Source organism: Accipiter gentilis, chromosome 20 (assembly GCF_929443795.1).
Source record: "Accipiter gentilis chromosome 20, bAccGen1.1, whole genome shotgun sequence".
NCBI lineage: Eukaryota > Metazoa > Chordata > Aves > Accipitriformes > Accipitridae > Astur > Astur gentilis.
This window is the reverse complement of record NC_064899.1, coordinates 22,969,323-22,988,953: the sequence shown is the minus strand read 5'-3', so window position 1 is coordinate 22,988,953 and position 19,631 is coordinate 22,969,323. Positions and strand designations below refer to the sequence as shown.

The following is a 19,631-nucleotide window of genomic DNA, read 5'->3' as shown; positions in this document are numbered from 1 at the left end:
GAGGATCAGTCCCAACACGTTTTATCTCCGGGGTCAGCTGAGTAGAATGCAGTTTACAGGATGTGGGTTGTTAGTGATTTAAAATTGGACATCCTGTTTGCTTTGCATGGATGTCAGTCTGTGGTAGCACTTAAAAGCAGAGATTTCTCAAGGGTCCCTGGCCAAACTGTCTTCTTTCCCCTGTGCCCGTGCACTTCATTGCTTTGGGTGGAACTGTGCCAGGTTACTTCAGCTAAGAATCAGGCCCAGGCTTTCCAGTGAGGAAGAGAGAAGTGAAAATGGCAGTCAGTCCTACTCAAATGAAGTTAAATATAAATTCAGGCTTTTTCTCTCTCGCACACACACAAAGATGCTGAAATTGCATACGAGAAGTTCCTTTCATACCATCTGGTAGAGAATAAAAATCACCCGCACCCATTCATTGTCTCTGTTAGGAGATCTCCTTGCTTGGGTAAGCACACCAAGCATGTACATTTACCCTTCTGCCACCTGTGCTGGGACTGTGCCTGGCAAAAAAAAACACTGTGGAGACTTGCAGCATGGTGGTCCTCCCGTGTCGCTGTTTTGTACGTGTACCTTTACACGGTTCTTCAGTTTGGGGGGGAGGGGTCAGATGCTCTGGGCGGGTATCAGGTAACCTCTACATAGCAGAAATGTTAAAAAAGGGGGGTGACACTTGGTTGATGTTATCTGCCAATAGCCAAAAGAAAGACAAAAGACATCTTCGAAAAGCCAGTGACACTGTCAGAAAAGCAAGAGGCAGTTTGGGAGAGTGTGATATCCTGAATATCTGCATTTGAGAGAGTGTGGGGAGACTGTCTAGAAAACCCTTGAGCAGAATGAAAAACTCATTTGTATGCTTTAGAGGTGCAGTATCATTGGATGGTATTTTGTGCAAACAAGCTGGTAGTTTATACTACCACTGACTGTTCGTACTAGTTTGTCAATGTGATCCATGACTCACACAATAAAAGATCATTAAATGGACTTGTTAAAAATCCATTGGTAAATGAGGTATTTTGCACGTTAGCTGCAGTATCATGTCTGTCTGCTGTCCCGGTCAAAGGTGCTCACCAACAGTATCGTCATTTCTGAGTGCTAACTGCTAAATGTAAGTAATACCATATATTTAGTCCTCACAAAAAGTCTTTCGAAACCCATGCCACAGAACTTGTGGCTGTTTCTTTCTTTTTGGCTCCCATCTAACCCCTGTTTTCTTCTCTTCCCCTTTTCCCCATATTTTATTATTTTTTTTTCTGACCGCTTATGCTTTCCCATTCTAACCACGTCTTCATGTTTCACTCTGTCTTGTGCAGAGAAGTTTCTCTTTAGCCTCTGCACAGAGCTGGCAAGGGGACAGACTAATGCAATGAGCTGTCTGGGGCAGAAAATGTCCGACTGCAAGGATCAAAGTTCTTCTTCAAAGAGACAGAAAGTCAATGTTGTGTAATGTCTGAGTTCCTGGTGACCTCCTCAGCCGTGAAATGGGAAGAAGGATGAGCTCGTGATTATGAGGCTAGTCTGGGTAGCTGGTGACCTGGTTCAAGTCCCCTCTCTGCTGCACACTTCCTCTGTGAGTCTCAACAGCCTGCTGGATTTTTGGACATCTATGCAGATGTGGGACTTTTCACAAGTGTATGACGAATTCTGAAAATCTGACAATTCTAAAAATCATCTGCCTTCTTTAGCACCAAAATACTCTTCAACTGGTGGATGTTTTCTTCTCCCAGAGCCTCCCTCTGTTTCTGTAAAATAGTGATTTCTTGCCTTGTAGATGAGACAAAACCGCTATTGGTGGTGGAGCTATGCAGACAGTGCTGCACTATATGGGTACCATAAGGAGAGAGAATGTTCTGCTATATTTGGCTCTAGGGCATGGAGACACTCATGCATAGCTTATTTAAAGCCCAGCCTCATGAGCCCCCTCTGAAATGAATGAATGGCCCTTGTATGTGAAAATTAGCATTATGTATATTTGTTTAAAATGAGTGGATTCTTTTTTGGTGATGAGAAAAGAATATATATTAAAATACCCAGGCACAAACACTTTTTAATATTTTTTTTGGCACCAGTGGGCTCTTTTTCAGTTGATTTTGTCAGCCACATTTCCTTTCTGAACAGAGGTTACATACAACAATTGGATGAACAATTGTAGAAAACTCTCAGGGGGGCATTCTTGAAGACAAGCCTGCATGAGATCATGTTATGAGTGTGGCTTGGCTGTGCTTTTATTCAGTAGGTGATCTCATTCATTTAAAGTACTAATCATTTTAACAGGGAATAACTGCAGCTATCAAAAGTACAGCAAAAAAGTGATCTTGCAAGATTGCCTGTGATTTTTGCACAGAAATATCCATTTCTGTGCTAGCTGATTGGACACAAACTGGGTACTGCTGGTTAGATAAATGAATAAAGTAAGTTTAATACAAGCAAATAATATTATTCACTACAGTGACAGCTTTACCAGATTTATTGTTTTTCTCTAAATATGCGTTTTATAGGCTGCTTTTAGACTGTTAGCTTTTGGGAAAGAGACCATGTAAACATCTGCATTTCTACAATTTCTGTCTCACTGGGGGTCTGGCTGGGGCCTCTGGATACTATCATGATATAAATATTAAATACAATCTAACAGATTAAATATCCTGGGACAGGTTAGCCTATGATTACCCCTGAAATGCCTACAGAGCATTTCCTCCAGTGTTCCTCTATAATGAAGAAATCCCTGGCTGGACCAATTATTTGCAAGTTCAAGAGGCAGTACAGGCTCCTGGCTAGAAAACTTACTTGGGCACAATCAGCTGAAAACTTTGAACTGTCTCTCAGAGCAAAAAATAAAAATGTTTACAGCCAGAAATAACAAGGCTGGGAAGTTAAATTAGAAGCAGGGACCCAGAAAGGCTTTGCCTAATTCTGGTTTCAATCAGTGACTGCAGCAGTCATCAGGAGCAGGCGCTGCTGTGGGTTCGAGAATAATGACTTTATTTTAAGTAGACAGAAGTTGTTGGCTTGACCCAATTGCTGACAACCAGTCTCCCCTAAACACCCCACATGGGGCCAGATCCTGAAGTCCTCCTGTGGTTTTTATCCAAGCCCGTTCTCACTGCAGTCAAAACTTGAGCACACACAGCCTCAGTATTTGGCCTACACCTATCGCAGACTCTTTTGGTCTCTTAAAACCACCACAGAAAAATAAATCCCAGTGCCCAGGTTTCATTTTCAAGTCTCAAACTCCTCTGCACTGTTGGCCTGTTTTTCCTGCAGTGAGGTAAGAGTGGGATATAAATTACAGGTCTCTCCACTGTTAGCTTCTTGCATCTCTTGGCCTCACGTTTCAACAAAATAATAGATTACCATCCTTGACCTCATGCAGCAGGGACAGCATACTGTATACGAGCTTGACCCTGCCAGGGGTGGAGCCGCTTGGGGATATACAAGGGTTCCTTCACTGAAAGCAACGAAAATAGATGTTACTTAGTTTCTTGGAAGAAAAGACCATCTTAGCTTCCCTTGGGCAGTCTCCCCAGTCTGGCTTTGCTGGTGCTCAGGACCAAGGCCTCCAGACAACCACCACAACATAAATGGTTAAATATATTCTTTAAAAAACCAAGAGGGAGACGAACAGCTGAAAGGGGGGAAGCAGCCTCAGAGGAGAGACACTAACAAATGCATGCACACACCTGTTAGAGTAGAAGGGATGGAAAATCAACCCAAGAAGAGTTGAAATTGCTGCTCTCCATCGGGAGGAGAGATTGTATGATTGGTATGACACACTCTGAGGGTATACCCATAGCATGGAGGAGAGTCGATCTTGTGATTTGGGGCACTAGGCTGAAATTTTGGAAGGTTTGGGTTGATCGGCTTTTGTTTCCCCACTGTCTGGTTTTTTGTCCACTGTTACAGCACCTCAATCTCAATGTGCCTCAAGTTCCCCTTTGTTTAGATGCATCCATAGGGAAGCTATTTCTTACTAGAGACACTGGCCCTCCTAGATGCCAGTAAAATGTGAATAATCTCTGTCATGTGGTGCTTAATGTCTCCAAGTAACTCAGTGGAAACGATTGATTTTTTTTTTCTTAAATAAGGACTTCTTGGCAAACACAGAATTAATCTGAATTTCCAATTCCCACCTGATTGCTCTGTATTATTTCAATAATTTGCATCTGAGCTTCATTAGGTATCACAGTGTGATATCTGTCGTCAATAGCAGTCAAGAAAGTCTGAGGTTTTTTACAGAAACTGGAATTTTCAGATCAAAGTTAATTTGAACCAATTTGGTTTCTCTTTCCATTGGATTAATTAGTTAATTTAGTGAAAGTAGTAATGTGTTGCTATGTACATGTTTATCCCAGTGAAACTTTCTCGTTGCTCTGAAAGTGACCTTCCGCAGTAATAATGTATCTGCCTGTCTAGATACAAGGAAAGCCTTTGTGCACTCTTAGAAACAAATTTCAGTGTTAAAGCTGCTTTTCCTGAGTCCCCCACAGATGATGTCTGCTGCATTTTGAGCTGTATGCCTCTAAGATACTTCTATGGATTTAGGAGCCTGAGTGTAATGGCACCATGTTGGGTTGTAGCTAAAGGAGTTTAATAGGAAAATAGACAGAGCTGTTGGAACAAGTATTACGGGATCTTTTAAAGGCAGAGTTATTACTGTTGGCATTATTCCAAATGATTCCAGCATGAGCTCCTATGCATGTGCCTTTTCAAAGGACTAAGAATTAAAAGCCAGTTTTGTTTTTTTCCTCTCCCCCCCCCCAACAGTTTCTCCTGGTAAGCGCAAATATCGTAGGGCAAATTTATTTGCTTGCCACAACAGTAGCCAGAACAGCTTTTTTTTTTTTACTGCCACCCCTCTCTTTGTACCAATCCTACAATACACACCTAAGGCTGTGGTGGAAGTGGTTTGGCCCCGCTCAGTAGATCGGGCTTTTAGGATCCCAGGCAGCACGTGAATATGCCATTACACATGGCTTCTGACGAGGTGGTCTCCTCCCGCACCCCAGAATCGGGGGCAGCTTTTGGGGCTGGCACCACCACCCCCTCCTTAGCTTTCTCAGCTCCAGAGCAGGCACCCTCAGGAGGAAAAGCCAGCGCTTGAGGTCTGGACTGCGCTGGCAGGCGCAGGTTAGATCAGAAGTGCTGCTGCTCCGGCAGTGCTGGGTGCCTCCAAAAAGCATCTCGGATAGGAGAGGTTGAGAGAGAAGCTCTGCTAGGTTTAACTTTTGCTTTGGAAATGTGACCCTGAGTAATTTTGGTCGCTGCTAGCCTCAGAGGATGATGTGTAATTTGCACCTCTGTACCACAAAATGAATGACATGAGTAGAGTTTGGAAATTGCATTTAAAATAGGTTGGTGAATCAAGGGAAGTGGACAAATATAATGAAGGTATGCATGCTCTGAGTACTGCACAGTCTGTTCATGTAACTCCTCTCAATGCCTTCTAAAGTATTAGCACCAAATAAAGAAGAATAATTAAGTAAGCTATTAATAACTCAGGGAGACTCCCTGTCTCAAATGTACTTTTATCTTATAAATGTAAGGTCAATCTTAAGAGCGAAGACATTAAAAATAAATGCTACAGAGAACCCCTGTCCCTTGCCACTATTCCAGCTGTGTTTGAAAGGTAGTACTTATTTCCTTTAATAACAGAGCTTGAAAAGGAACATAATTAAATAAAAAGCTGTGGAAATACATAGACTATTGGGGTCTAACTTGAACAATTACCATCACTTTCCGTGAGGTTTCCATCATGCCAAAGGTGATTCTTGTAAAACAAACATTTGCATTATTTTAGAGAGAGAAGAAAATTCTGATTCCACTAGTAGTAGCTCTAATCATCTAGCCAATATAAAAATTTATTATTTTTGAACATCCAAGTATCCTTTTGAGGATGTCACGCAAAGCAGGGAAGCAAGGAAACAAGAACTGATTTTCTCTGACCCTTATATTAAATGTTCTAGCTTGAAGGAATGTTATCAATGATTTTTCTTCAGCCTTTTAAAATAATATTTTTATTTATTCCTCTCTGTGGCTTTAACTGACCTTTAGAGTCTAGAAAGCAAAACTGACTGTATTACTGATTTGTTTTCCTTTTGCTTTGCATTCACAAGTCCCCTATTCCTCTTCCTGCTTAAATAAAACTAGATTCAACTCACCAGACTTCAGGCATCTAATTACGGTACCTAAGTTCAGAGTATGGTTGGTCCACTTGCCTTCTACCATCAATTAACAGAGATAGGCACTTTCTGAGGGTGATTGCAAGCCACTTAAGTATTAAGTGCCCTCTGGAGGTGTCCTGTCTCTCTGTCTTGACAACAGAGGGTACCTAGGGTGACATTGTGCCTAGGCTGTGTGTCTCATTTATGTACATAAAATCAGACATCATTAATGAAGACCTAAGAGGCTTTATAGTTTAATTTGCTATTCCATAGTGTATTGGTTGTTGGCAAGGAAGTATTTTCCTTTTTTTTTTTTTTTTTTTTAAAAGGGAGTGTATGAAATGTGTGTATGTGCTTATATATATAAAATATAACTGAAGGAGATTTGTATGCAGAAATAGAATTGAAAGGGCAGGTGTCCCCCTGAGCCTGTCTCAGCGTAGCAGAATGACTAGAGGGTCTGCTGAGATCCCCTTGACAGGGTAGCCTACTGTCTTCTTCCTCCAATAGCATCTTTTTGCCCTAGAGCATCTTCTCACCTTCAGTCACTTTTATTTTCTTTGCAAAGGATAAAGCACTTGCCAGCTACAAAGACTAATAAGAAACATCAGTTCTCATTTCTCGTTCACTTCTCTAATACCAAAATTACCAAAAATCCCATGGCAATTGTAGACTGGAGAAACATTTTTTGGGTACTAGTAGCTTAAACTCCTGCAAGAGTTCATCTGTCATCCTTCACACTATGGTCTTAAATCACTTACCTAGAAAAAGTCAATTTATTGACTAGCCTATGTTCATTTCCATGTAGAGAAAGTATGGATTAGCTAGTCGAGTCCATCTCTCCACTCTCAGTGATATTGGCACAGTTGCTTAAGGGATGTTGCTATTAAGGCATCCCGGCCCTAGGTAGATCACATCCCCTGTGGCCCTGGCTCTGGGAGAACATGCTTGCTCTTGCCGTGAGAAAGAGGGAGAAATGATGTCTAATTGCCTTTCTCCTTTGAAGAGGAAGGCTTCATCTAGACCAAGAGGCTAAGGTGCTGTGACTGCCCGGGGTCCTGTCCCTTGGATGTCCACACAGGGGATCTGGCTGGGGCAACCCATGCACCCTCCGCCTGGGTTACCTCCTGCAGCACCAAATCATGGGGCGCTGGCGCAAACTCCAGATTCACTGATAGCAGTGCAGGCTATAGCTGTGCCAAGCATCTAAACACAAAAACCGACTTGGTCTACTAGAGGTAAACAAAGAGAGAGATGATGAATGATGCTAGTGTTACCTAATTTGTTAGCACGGACAGTGTAACTGGTCACTTAAACAGCAACAAGAATGTCCCCATGAACTAAGCAGCCCATTTCTCCTGGAATTTTCACAGGAGAAAAAATATAGGTGTTTCTATATGGAAATGCTGGGAGAGCAGTGCAGAACTTTAATGGCAAGAACTCTCCTAGCACCTGTATTACTGGTTTTGGACTTCTTGGCTGTGAGGTGTGCATCTTCTGTATAGAAAATATAAAACTTCTAGAAATAGGTCTCCTTTTCTTGGCTACCTTTTCTGAGCCCTTAGAAGTGGCCTCTCCAAAGGTTGAAAACTATTGGCCTAGGTATTTGGAAAAATAAGTTCCTTAAAAGTTTACTTAGACCTCTCAATATATTGTAATATATTATTATTGGGATAAGAACCAAATAGAAATCTAGATAGATTACATTAGATAGCTAAGCACTTTTTAAAAATAATAATTTGCTTTATTTGGTAATGAACAGTTAATAATTACTTCATACTGAATATAGAGCTTTCAAATGTGATTATATAGCTTAGATTTTGAAATCATATATTTAGATTTATACTTGGCAATTAGAAGCCTAAATATAGTTCAAATATGATGGCATTTATTTCCTCTGTGTCTGTGTCAGTTTGCAAGCCGAGTGTGCTGTACATATCTTACTCCAGCTTGGATTATCATCCTCTGTTTTAACCATAGTGGGTCCAGCATTAGAATTTCAAATAACAAAGCTCTCAAGGGCTGGGCAATTTCATATTCTGAAGTGAAACGAACTGTATAGCTCAGATTCCTTTCCAGCAGTGACATGTGTACACCAGCGTGGGGTTTCTGTATACTCTCAGTGCTGACCTTGCTCCGCTCCTGCTGGAGCGTAATCTTTTCTTAGAGAAGTTTTCAGAAATCCCACCCTCATCTTATTTTACAGTGATGGGGACGTCTTCTTTTGGCACTATTTGAATGTTGTTCGGGTTCTGTAGGAATGAGTAGGAAAGCGTGGAAGCATTCTCCAAAGCAATATATTACACTCTGCCACAGTCTGATAGGGGAACCCTGACGTGATACATATCGGGTATATTCACATCTAGACTATTTTGGCAGTGCTGCTTTCATGTCACGGCCCCAGGGACACCACCAGTGCTGACCATCCCTACCCAGCCCCCTGGAGGCCCTCCCACCCTGCCCATGGACCAGGACCCCATTTCAGCCCTCCGGATCCATCAGTCCCTGCCGAAACGATGTCGCAGCAATGCTGGTCTTCAGCTCCTCACACCCCTGCCCTGCCTGGCCGCGGGTCCCATCGATCCAGGCCCACCCACAGGCCGACATCTCAGCCCGTCCCCATCCCGAGGGAGGTGACTCATGGTCTGAATTCTTGGCTGAACCTGGCTATGGTCTCTGGGTCTGTCCCACTCCCTCCCCGCAGTACTGTGGGGCTGGGCCCTTGCAATCAGGTTGGGACGATATCTGAATTAGCAGCAAGCATTTAACTTTCTGCTCTTGGTGCAGGCTCAGCACTACATGCCATGCACCTTCTCATGTTTGTCTTCTGTACTTGTCATTTGTTTTTATCAAAATGCTCATCGACCCAGGAAGGTTTAGTGTCTTTCATGATTTGCCAGCTTGTTAAGGCTTAAGTTGTTTGGAGGAGGCTCTCTTCTGTTTATTATTCTCTTCTTCAGATATTTAGTGCAGCTCACAATCTATTAGCCTATGGTTTTGGAAAAGTTAAACCACCAGCTAGACTAGAGTACACCTGATGGACTGGATAAGTGGGCTAAAAAAAATCCCCGGTGTATTTTTGTTACCTTCTTTGGAGTAGGACTAAAATGGAGTTTGACCCATAGAGACAATTTTCCTGCATTTGCTGTAGCAATATTATCCTTTTAGTGAATCAATAATGAAAATATATGCTACTCATGCATGAGTTATCTCCATGGAGGCATTTTCCACATGAGTCTTTACATTAAGATGTCTTAGAAATGTAGTCCATATCAATAATTTATTCTTCACCATATGAGCCAGACCATCAGACCATTTTATTCCAACACGCTATTGCATTATCAACATACTCCGCAGCAGTTGTCCTTGTTGACAAGTGAGACTGTTGCCTGGCCTCCTTGTTGTGTCACAGTTTATCATCTTAGCATTGCCAAGAAGTATAGTTTGATCCTGGTGAAAATCAGGCCTTCGTTTCAGACAGAAATACTCAGAAGGAATACTTAATGTGTGAAGTTTCTCTATGTCAGACAAATTGAAGGTAGGCGTTAGCATGGGATAAATAAAGGCACATTTGGGATTTTAGAAACTTAAGGAGATTCCCCAATCTGCTTATTCAGCCTGGAGACTTTAGCAGTTTATTCCACTGTTTATTATTGTAGCAAGTTCTTCTTGTGTATTCAGAACATCAGCTAGCAAATTTTACCCAGATCTTTTGTGTGATTCTGTTTGAATAGGAGATAACACCTCAGCATCTTGATATAAATGACTTATTTCAGTGTCATTTCAGTGTTCTTTACCTGAAATAGTGAAGAGGTGTGAGGGCGGGGAGCATACAACATGCCATAACCCATGCGTTCTTTAATGTTTTGTAAACCTTTAGCATTACAATGCCTTGTGGTTCAGATTAGTGGCTCAGGATGGTCAACCGAACAGGAATGTACTCACATTTTGCAACACTACTAGGTCTGCTTCTCAGGGACCTCTTGATATGTTCTCACTTGGTACGTTTCACGAGGTTTTGCATGTTAGGTAACAGTGTTTAAAAAATTAGGTATGGTTCAATCTCCGCTTCTCTCTGCGGTCCCTAGGTAGAAATCTTCCAGTCAATTTCTCAACATCAGGAGTTAGGTTCTCCGTAGTTTTCTGAGGAGTGGTGTTGCACAACATACATTATGCCAACTATTAGCGTAAGCCTGAGGCCATCAAAACCACCAGCAGTATGCCTGCTTTAACTCTGTGGTCAAGGTGCTTCTACAGCTCTATGAAGAGCAACTCCACTCGTGTTAGCAGGTATATATGCCTTTTGTTATCAATAGGTATCAAAATAAAGAGATATCGCTATTGATAGCTACTGATGCATATAGATATTGAAATCAGCACTGAAACCATTAAGTATGGATGCCTAACAACGCTACTGATATGGGTAAGTGCCAATACCCATTAGTATCTATCCATATCATTACCAATTGATAGGTGTCAAAATTGATAGGCATTGATTGTTTATTGATGGCTATTGATATCAAAAGGTATCAATATTGGTGGGCATTGATGCTTATTGATATCAAAATTAGTATCAAAACTGATAGGTATTAAACACTTACTGATGCTTATCAATCTAGGTAGGTCTTGATGAAAATAGGTAACAATAATGAGAGGTGTAGATGCCTATCAACAAGTATTGATATTGATAGGTACTGATAGGTGTCTATACCTATTGATAACGCCTATAGACAGATATCAAAATAGATGGGTATTGATACCTATCCATAGTTTACAATATCAGTAGGTATCAACACCTACTGATGCTTATCAATGCCTGCAGGTATCAATATATATCAATGGCTGTAAGTATTGATACCTATTGATGTCTATTCACATCAAAGGGTATCAATTCCTATTAAGGCCTATAGGTTTTGATACATTTCAGTGCCTATCAATATCTATATGTATTGATATCTACAATAGGTATCTAAATCAATATCTATCTGTAGGCTGCTATCCTATTGATATGGAAAGGTATTGATGCCTCTTAATAGTTACTGATGCCTACCAATGCCTCTTGATATTAAAATTGGTACAAAAATTGAGGGGTTAATGCCTATTGCTAAGTATTAATATCCATATTGATAGGTATCACTACCTATGGATATTGATAACTCTTGATAGATATCAAAATTATTAGGTATTGACACCTATCTACATCAAAAGTGGTATTAAAACTGGTATATACGTAGGTAGAGGTGCCTAGTGATGCCTATTGATAATTATGTATAGCAGAAGGTGCCCAAATAGATAGACATTGATGCTTATTGATATTCAAAATATCAATATTGGTATACATTAATATGTATGCCTTCCATGTCAGTAAGCATTGATGACTATCAAAGTAGTAGTAGCATTGATATCAAAGTAAGTATTGATATCAACCTATCAATATCCATCACTATCAATAGGTATTGTGACTATTGATAGATGTCACTATTGATATGTGTGATATATTGAGGTATTGAAATTGCTAGGTATAGATGCCTATCACTATTGATAGGTATTAATGCCTACCAATACCAATAGATGTCATTGTTGATAGATAATTATAAGCTTCAATAGCTCTCTGTTTTGAATCTTCTTGATTAATATTGGTATCAAAGGTATTGATCTCAATACTTATTAATGCCTATTAAGATCCAAATCAATATCCAAAACAATAGGCATAGCTGCTCATCAATATCAATAGGTATCAATGATGCCTATCAATAGGTATGAATATTGAGAGGTATCAATTTGTATCAATATCTCTTTATATCAATGCCTATCAATAGGTATCCAAACTGATATGTATTGAGGCCTATCAATGCATACTGATCATGGAATCATAGAATCATAGAGTGGTTTGGGTTGGAAGGGGCCTTAAAGATCACCTAGTTCCAACCCCCTGCCATGGGCAGGGACACCTTCCACTAGACCAGGTTGCTCAAAGCCCCGTCCAACCTGGCCTTGATATAAAAAGGCATCTGTATTGGTAGGTATCAATGCCTATTGACAGAAAAAGGTACCAATGCTTATTGAGAGGTATCAATATTAATTATTATTGTGACTAGTGATAGGTATTATTATCTATAGGTATCAATATTGATATGTATCAGTGCCTATTGATATAGGTATTGATAAGTATTGATACCTGTTGATAGGTTTTGATGCCTATCAGTATTGAAAGCTATAGACACTGATAAATATCAATGCCTCTTAATGACTATCAAAATTGAAAGGTATTGTTATATGTAACTCTAAATTCCTATTAATATCAAGAGTTATCTTTGCTTACTGATAACAATAGTTTTCATTATCAATAGGTATCAATGCCTATTGCTAGCTATCAATATCAATAGCTGTCAGTTTGTATCAATATTGATAGATATTGATGCCTGTCAATATTGCTTGGTGCCAATACCTGTCGATATTGATAGGTAACAATCCCTTTTGATGCCTATCAATATCAACAGATATCCATATATATACTGACATTGATCAGTATTGATATCGAAAGACTTTGATGTCTAAAATAGGTTTTGAAATAGGTTTTGATAGGGATCAGTGCCTATCAATTATAGGGCATCAATCAATATAGATACCTATCAATAGTTCTATTAGGCCTATTGATGCTTAATATTATCAATAGGTATTGATGCCTACTCCTGTCAGTAGTCATTGATACTCATCAATAGATATTCATATCTGTAGGTAGTACTAAGTATCAAGTCAATGGGTATTGATGCTATTGATATTGAAATGCAGATCAAAAAGGATCAATGCCTATCAATATCTGTATCTGTATTGATAGATATCAACGTCTATGGATATTGATCAATACTAACACCTATTGTGAGCTATTAATATATAGATATCAAAATATATACATATTTATATGTACATATATCTTTATATCTGTAAATATCTACATACGCTGATATCAATATAGATATCAATACTAATATATATAGGGATCAATGTATATTTATATTGACATACAGATGTATATAGAGAGATATATATAAGATGGAGCAGACAGTAATTCCTGCAAACTCTTTTAGTTAGAGTTGACATTGGGGAAAGAAGGCGGCAATTCTTCTTTCCAATAACCAACATATGAGTTGCATAAAAAAAGCTGTGTGTGGCCTCCAAGAAAGTATAAAAGATATTACTTTGTATCAGCTTTTGTGGCATTGAATTCCTGATGGTATATCTTGTCCTTCATGTCTGTGGGAAAAATCATAAGCATTTATGTTTCTGAGAGCTATCTTGGACTGTGGGAAGGAAACACAAAATCAAGGACAAAAGACCAAACTTTTCTTTCTCCTTCTTCAAAAGTATAATACAATGGGGACTCCGTTGTCAAGTGATAAATCACTCTACATGGATATATGTGAACTCAGTCAAGATCTTTCATGGTATCTAGGTTATGGAAAATATTTTATTTTTGTAGTGGCAGGACAGCACAAGTATGTTGGCCAAATACTCAAAACTGGGGCATTTCTAATTATACAAAAGAAATGAATGTCTAAAGAGTACAGCATAGCTTGCACCCTGATATCTCACAGAAATCAAATAGAATTGCAAGCACATGACACTCACAAATATGAGCTTAAAAAATAGACCTGAGGGACTTGCTGTTTTGACCTGGGTCTGGGTAAGGGCGGGGAAAAGCGATCTAGATAATTGTGTACATATTAAAGGCCAAATCCTTAGGCCATAAACCAGGCACACACCCAATGATGTCAATGTGTTTGGCTTACAGGGGAAATAAAGCAACATTTTATTACATGCTAAGTGAGAATCTTTGCCTGCCCAGAATGAGGGAAAAGTGCAAACAGGTGCTGGCTCAGCGGGAATGGAAACTCAGGAATAATAGCGGCTTTTTCTTAGGCTCATACGCATCCTGAAAGACTAAATTTCTGTCAGTACCTTAATAAAGAATTATCTACTACTCAATCCACCTCTGTCTGGGTTTGAGGCTATCTGCAGAAGCTTTTGACTGTGCGGCTGCTTAACATCATTTCTCCATCTCTGCTTTTCGCTTGTGCACAAGCTGTTGTGAAAGCAACCCCCCTCAGTCAAGGAAGCTGGGGCCCCGCTCTCCTCCGGCTCGCGGGGGAAGAAAGGAGTCATTATTGACACATGCAAGTGATTTGAGAAGAGGCTGTCTACCCCGATAGAAAAAGACTCAGTTGTCTGGTGAATCAGGAAATGTCAGACTTTCTGAAAGGTTAATGCGAAGCTTTAGAAACACATTAAATCTAATCTTGCAGCGTGAATGCTGATGACTTTATGTCAAGATCCTAGAAATAAGGAAGGGCGAGAAAGAATATTTTAGGTGAAAGTAAGTTTTGACCGGGGAGCCAGGAGAGTGCTTTATTGCAACATATTGTTGAATTCTCCTTCCATATAGAGCTGGCTATCTGCCTGGTACCATATGCCGAAATAGGACAGACCACGAGACCATTTGAACTGAAAGCAACGCTCAGATTTTTTTATACTTAGTGAAGTTTAATTAAATGAATGACCTGGTCAACTCTGGAAGTGAACAAAATTAATCTATTTTCAGAGTTATCTACTCTAGATGGGCTGCGTAAAACTCCGGTCATTGCAGGGACTGGCAGGGGATTGTATATAATGTTGTTAACATAACCTTTCCACTTCAGTCAGAATCATCCGTGCCTCTTCTGGTTTAGCTGAAGAATCATTAAATACGGAATTCATAAATAAACACACTTTACATGCAACCTTTCCCCCCGCCATTTTACAATCTTATAGGCATTAACAGATGCAGAAGCACAGGACATATGGGAACAAGCAATAGAAGTTTCGTTAGCCGGGTTTAGTTGCATAATTGACACAGTTTCGTGCCATTAGCTTTTTAAGCAATATCTTCTCATGTATCTTCAGGTTTGAATTTTATTTTTAGGTCATTAGTCTTTTGTTTGTGACTTACTTTCATTGCCTCGCCGCTTTGGGGAGATTTGCCTTTGTTAGTCGTTAGCAGGTTTTTACAATGTGGGCACAACTGGTTAATCCTATAATAGAAACCTGCTGTGTGGAGAGTGCTATTTTTACTGTACGTACTGTATCTCGTAGCACAAGGCAGTTTTAGAAGGGGGTACAGCTGCCCTTAAATCTATACATCTCAAGGAGGGCCGTGAATAGCTGCTCCCCGTGTAAGGACGTCTCCTGCGGTTCTATTATCCCAGCTCGAGCTCTGAGTAACACTGATCTTTAGCAAATCAATACCCTTACCTCTCCTTTTTGATTCTATTTTTTCTTCCCTCCCTCGATTCATTGCTCCTGAAAAGAAACAGAACCGGTATCTCCGCTGACCTGTGGCTGTGTGTTAGGCTGGGCCAAACCGGGATGCTGGCAGGAGCATCCGAGGGGAGAGGTTAAGGTGTGGGGCAGCCGTCCATCCTGCTGCCAAGCTGGTGTCTGACAACCTTCAGGTTGAAAGTAGCCACCGTGACTTTGGGGTTTTACCGTTGTCGGAGCAAGCATCCGAGCACCCTGGATGAGTCTGCCTGTTCTCGCTGGGCAGCGTGCCCGGCGGGATGGCTGAACCACCGCCTCCCTCCTCACGGCCCATAGACGCGTCCTGGTTCTCGCTCGTCTCCTTTCGGTAGCTCCTGGCGTAAGGGCTACGTCGGAAACATGCTGTGCATGAAATATGGGGGCGGAGGGGAGGAACGCGTGCTCGTCAGGTTGCTCGTTTGGTGTAAAATCCATCCGTGCAAGCGGTTCTACCTCGCGTTTTCACAGCCACTCGGATCTTAGACCCACCTAGGTGCTGGGTATTGCTCCTACTGTTCTTCTCCCAACACGATATAATTGCAATCAGATTAAACCAAACACGAGAAAATGTGCTTATGGACTAGATTTATAAATGTCTGGTCTGTTCCCACGTCAGTTTGACGAATGCTAGGCTTTAGTCCATATGTTACTTTTAAGCTTAAAGAGGCAAAAACATACAACAGTGGTCTTAAGCAAGAGCTACATTTGTTAATATATCCTGAAAAACGCACATTTTTTACAGACTGGACATTTATATCAAAGTAAAATCTCTCAGCAGCAAACATCCAAGTATCACTCACCTAAAAAAAAACTTGGCACGTCTGCGCGTTTATCAAGTCATAAAAAAATCCTTTAGGGGGCTGTCAAAGTTTCCATGAATCATCCCAACCTGCATGCACCTCAACCTGCACCCTCTGGGAGAAGGCTAAGGCGACTACTGCTGATTTATGGAGGCAGACAGCTTGGAGACTCTGCCAGGGAGTAAGTAAATCGTGGTGGCTGTGTGATAAAAGGGATAAAGCACAGTCATTTTCAAATGCTCATTCATGCACCCCTTCTAGGAAAGATCTGCAGAAACAAGGAGGTTTATATTCATTCCTACTGACCTACACTTCCATTAGAAAATGTTCCAAGGTTCCCAAGTATACAAAGATTGGAAACCCATTCAGGTTTGGCTGGTCCATGGGGATGTCCCCAGACCTTTCCTGAGAGTCAGTGCCCCAAGGAAGACCAAAAGGCTCCAATACACACACACAAAGAAGTCACTTTATTGGGATTAAAACCTAGAAACCTGGGCAATTTAAACGAACCCAAAACGAGTGGCAAGGGCTGAAACTCGACTACTTTTGCGAAGACTTGTGCCCGATGCTCTCCCGATGCTGCATCCCTTGGTGGCAGGTTGCTCCTTCCAGGCTCCGTAAGGCAGCAGCTGCCTGAGCTGCAGCAAAAGCTGCGGCCACCCCAAGGCTGCTCCTGTTCCCCCCCCCCCCCCCCCCCCAGGCCCGGCTGATTTAATTTTCTCAATTTGGTTGCCTCAATACAGGCACCTCACGCGGGCTGGGACACGGTGGGGAGTCTCAGGTATTGGTGGAAGGCTGGCCAGCCCAACACAAGAGCTTGCCTCTCATGGAGGCGGCTGGAGATGGGTGAGATGCTCTCAAGTGGACCTTCACCACGGTATTTAGGCAGCCGGGCTGACCTCCGGGTCAAAAGGGGTCTTGTCGCCACTCGTTTCCACAGATGAGAGTGCGGGGGCACGGGGAGGGACGGAAAGGGTGGGAGGCCTGAGCTGATGCTGGTTTCTCGGTTTTGCAGTGTCTGTAATAACACAACAGGTACGGGGAGAGCTGAAGCTTTAGAAGAGAAGCACAAGAGCTGTACCAAAAAGCAAAAAAGCCCAGACAAATGGTCTGTAAGAAAACAAGGCTACTATTCACTGACACGTATCAAAAATACTAGAGCTATGCTTTAGGTGTGAAGTTCACATTCCCAAACTTCCTAAAACTCAAAAGCTGGTCGGGATAATGTACGTATCTTGATTTTAAGAAAAATGCACATATCTGTGCCTCAATACAATGCATTTAATATAAAATTCAAGACATAATTAATAATTAATATGAAATTAATACAAAATTACCATCCAGCAGTAGCCACTGGAGCCTCTAGAAATTCTATGTTTCAAGTCTTACTGACTCAATACTTTGTAGTTTTATGGTATATGTCAATATATTTTGTACAACATTCTGTGTATTAACAAAATTATTTCTTCTTTTGGGTCGGGGTCATGGGATCACATTCAAAATCTGTCTACAGAAGAGACTATAATCAAATTCAGAGATGTAATTGAATCCAATGTGTTGTATGTCCACTAGCTAATGCCACCCCCCCAAGTATGTATATGTGTAAGTACATTTATGTATGTATGTCCCGTATGTCTCTCTAGATATATACGTGTGCACGTGTCTTTGCTTCTGTATGGCAATTACTGTATATGTAGCAAACGTTCTTTGGTATTTATAAGTCAGAGTACTATACGACATCTATGATCTTAAAGGCTGGATTCAGTAGATAAAGTCATGAAAATCTTACAATAATGACAGCTTTCCAAAGATATAGCAGATGTCTGAGACACTAGAAAAGTAGATGATTGTGAACATTAAAATTCTCAGTTATACTGAGGACTCCCTATGCCTAATTTAAAACCCATTATTTTACCATAAAATCATATTTTTGGCAAGGGGTCTTTTAAAACCTGATTCTTTAAAAACAATAATTATGCAATAAAAACTGAGGAGGTTTTCAACACCAGAATTATGTCTGCATTTTTTATATTGATGTATGTGGGGGTTTTCCCAGAAAGAAATGTGTTTGCCAGCTGAGTTGTCTCAAATCTCTCCATGTGTAATCTGTGGCCATGGAATATTTTTTCAAGCACTTGGAGGATAATGAATGCAATTATTTAAAAATATAAAAGAAGTCAGTTAGCAAGCGGACCTGGGTCTGTTCCTGTGCTCTGAGCTAAGCCACTCTCCCTGTGCTTTTTTCTCCCTTCATTGTATATCCTGTTTCTGAACTGTCCTACCACTTAGTCATTATTTACATGTTAAGGCCTGTTTAGACAGTATCCCTACAGTTATTAACTGCTGTAAAGGAAAATGAGGTGGCAATATTTCACACGAGCTCAAGTAGGCTTTTTGATGTCATCGATGGATTTTGGTTTAGCCTCCCCTAATATTTCAACAAAGCTTTTTATCTTTTGGGGTTTTTTTTGGGGGGGGGGGAAATACTAAGGGGGAGGGTGAGCACATTCTCCCTCCCCCTGTTTTTTTCTGTTATTACTTTCCAGTATCTCCTGCCTGTACAATATTCCTTGAAAGCAAACACTTTATGCAAAGCAGCTGTCTAAGGAAGTTACTTTTACTCTTCATTGCAGGGTGGCCTATTGAAAATGATTAACTTGACTGTGATGGAAAGAGAAAAATAATCTGGAAACATCTGGCAAATTGCAAAGCAATGCCTAACATTTTCTTCCCTGTAGGATTTAGCTCAGAAACATTATACTTAATGGGTGCCCATTTACTTAAAGCACTAAAGGTTTTGATGCAGGGTTTTGGGGAGTTTTGGTTTGGGGTTTCCCCCCCCCCCCTTGTGTTGTAGCTCTATAATATTTTATCTTATACTTCTGAATCCATAGGAAAAAATGTGTGAGTATGAGGTGGGCACGGTGCTGTATTGGAAAGGTGTTTACTGTTCCAGGCTGGCTTGTGTTTTGCATGCGCATGTTTGAGGCTTGAAATACGTGGAAATTCATTTCCTGTGTTCAGTGTGGCTAAAATGACAGCTGAAAAGTAATTTAGGGACACGAACAAATAGAAGTTGTCAAATGAATTTTAAGAAGTTAAAGGAACTTGAATATAGGTTTTAGAGGATTTCATTCAGTTCATTGGGTAAGAAATGAAAATACTTTTGTGAAATTTTGTGTGTGAAAAGTCATTCTTACTTTATAGTTTTTGAAAATAAGAGGGAGAAGCATTGTGTCCCTTTTATATGTGGATTTTCTATTGAGACATTTTGCCATGTAATCTGTAGAGAGAATGTACTGTGTGAAAAATACATATTTCATATTCACTATTTCTT

General features: G+C 40.6%; 1 protein-coding gene across 1 annotated transcript in view; it reads left to right on the top strand.

Moving 5' to 3' along the window:
• The window catches only part of GPLD1 (glycosylphosphatidylinositol specific phospholipase D1), a 489,207-nt gene extending 471,060 nt beyond the window's left edge, over positions 1-18,147 (top strand). Inside the window, exon 22 of the transcript XR_007508892.1 lies at positions 18,138-18,147. The gene's annotated coding sequence lies outside the window, so the exon portion shown is untranslated. The remainder of the gene's footprint in view (positions 1-18,137) is intronic.
• Positions 18,148-19,631: the final 1,484 nt, after the last annotated feature.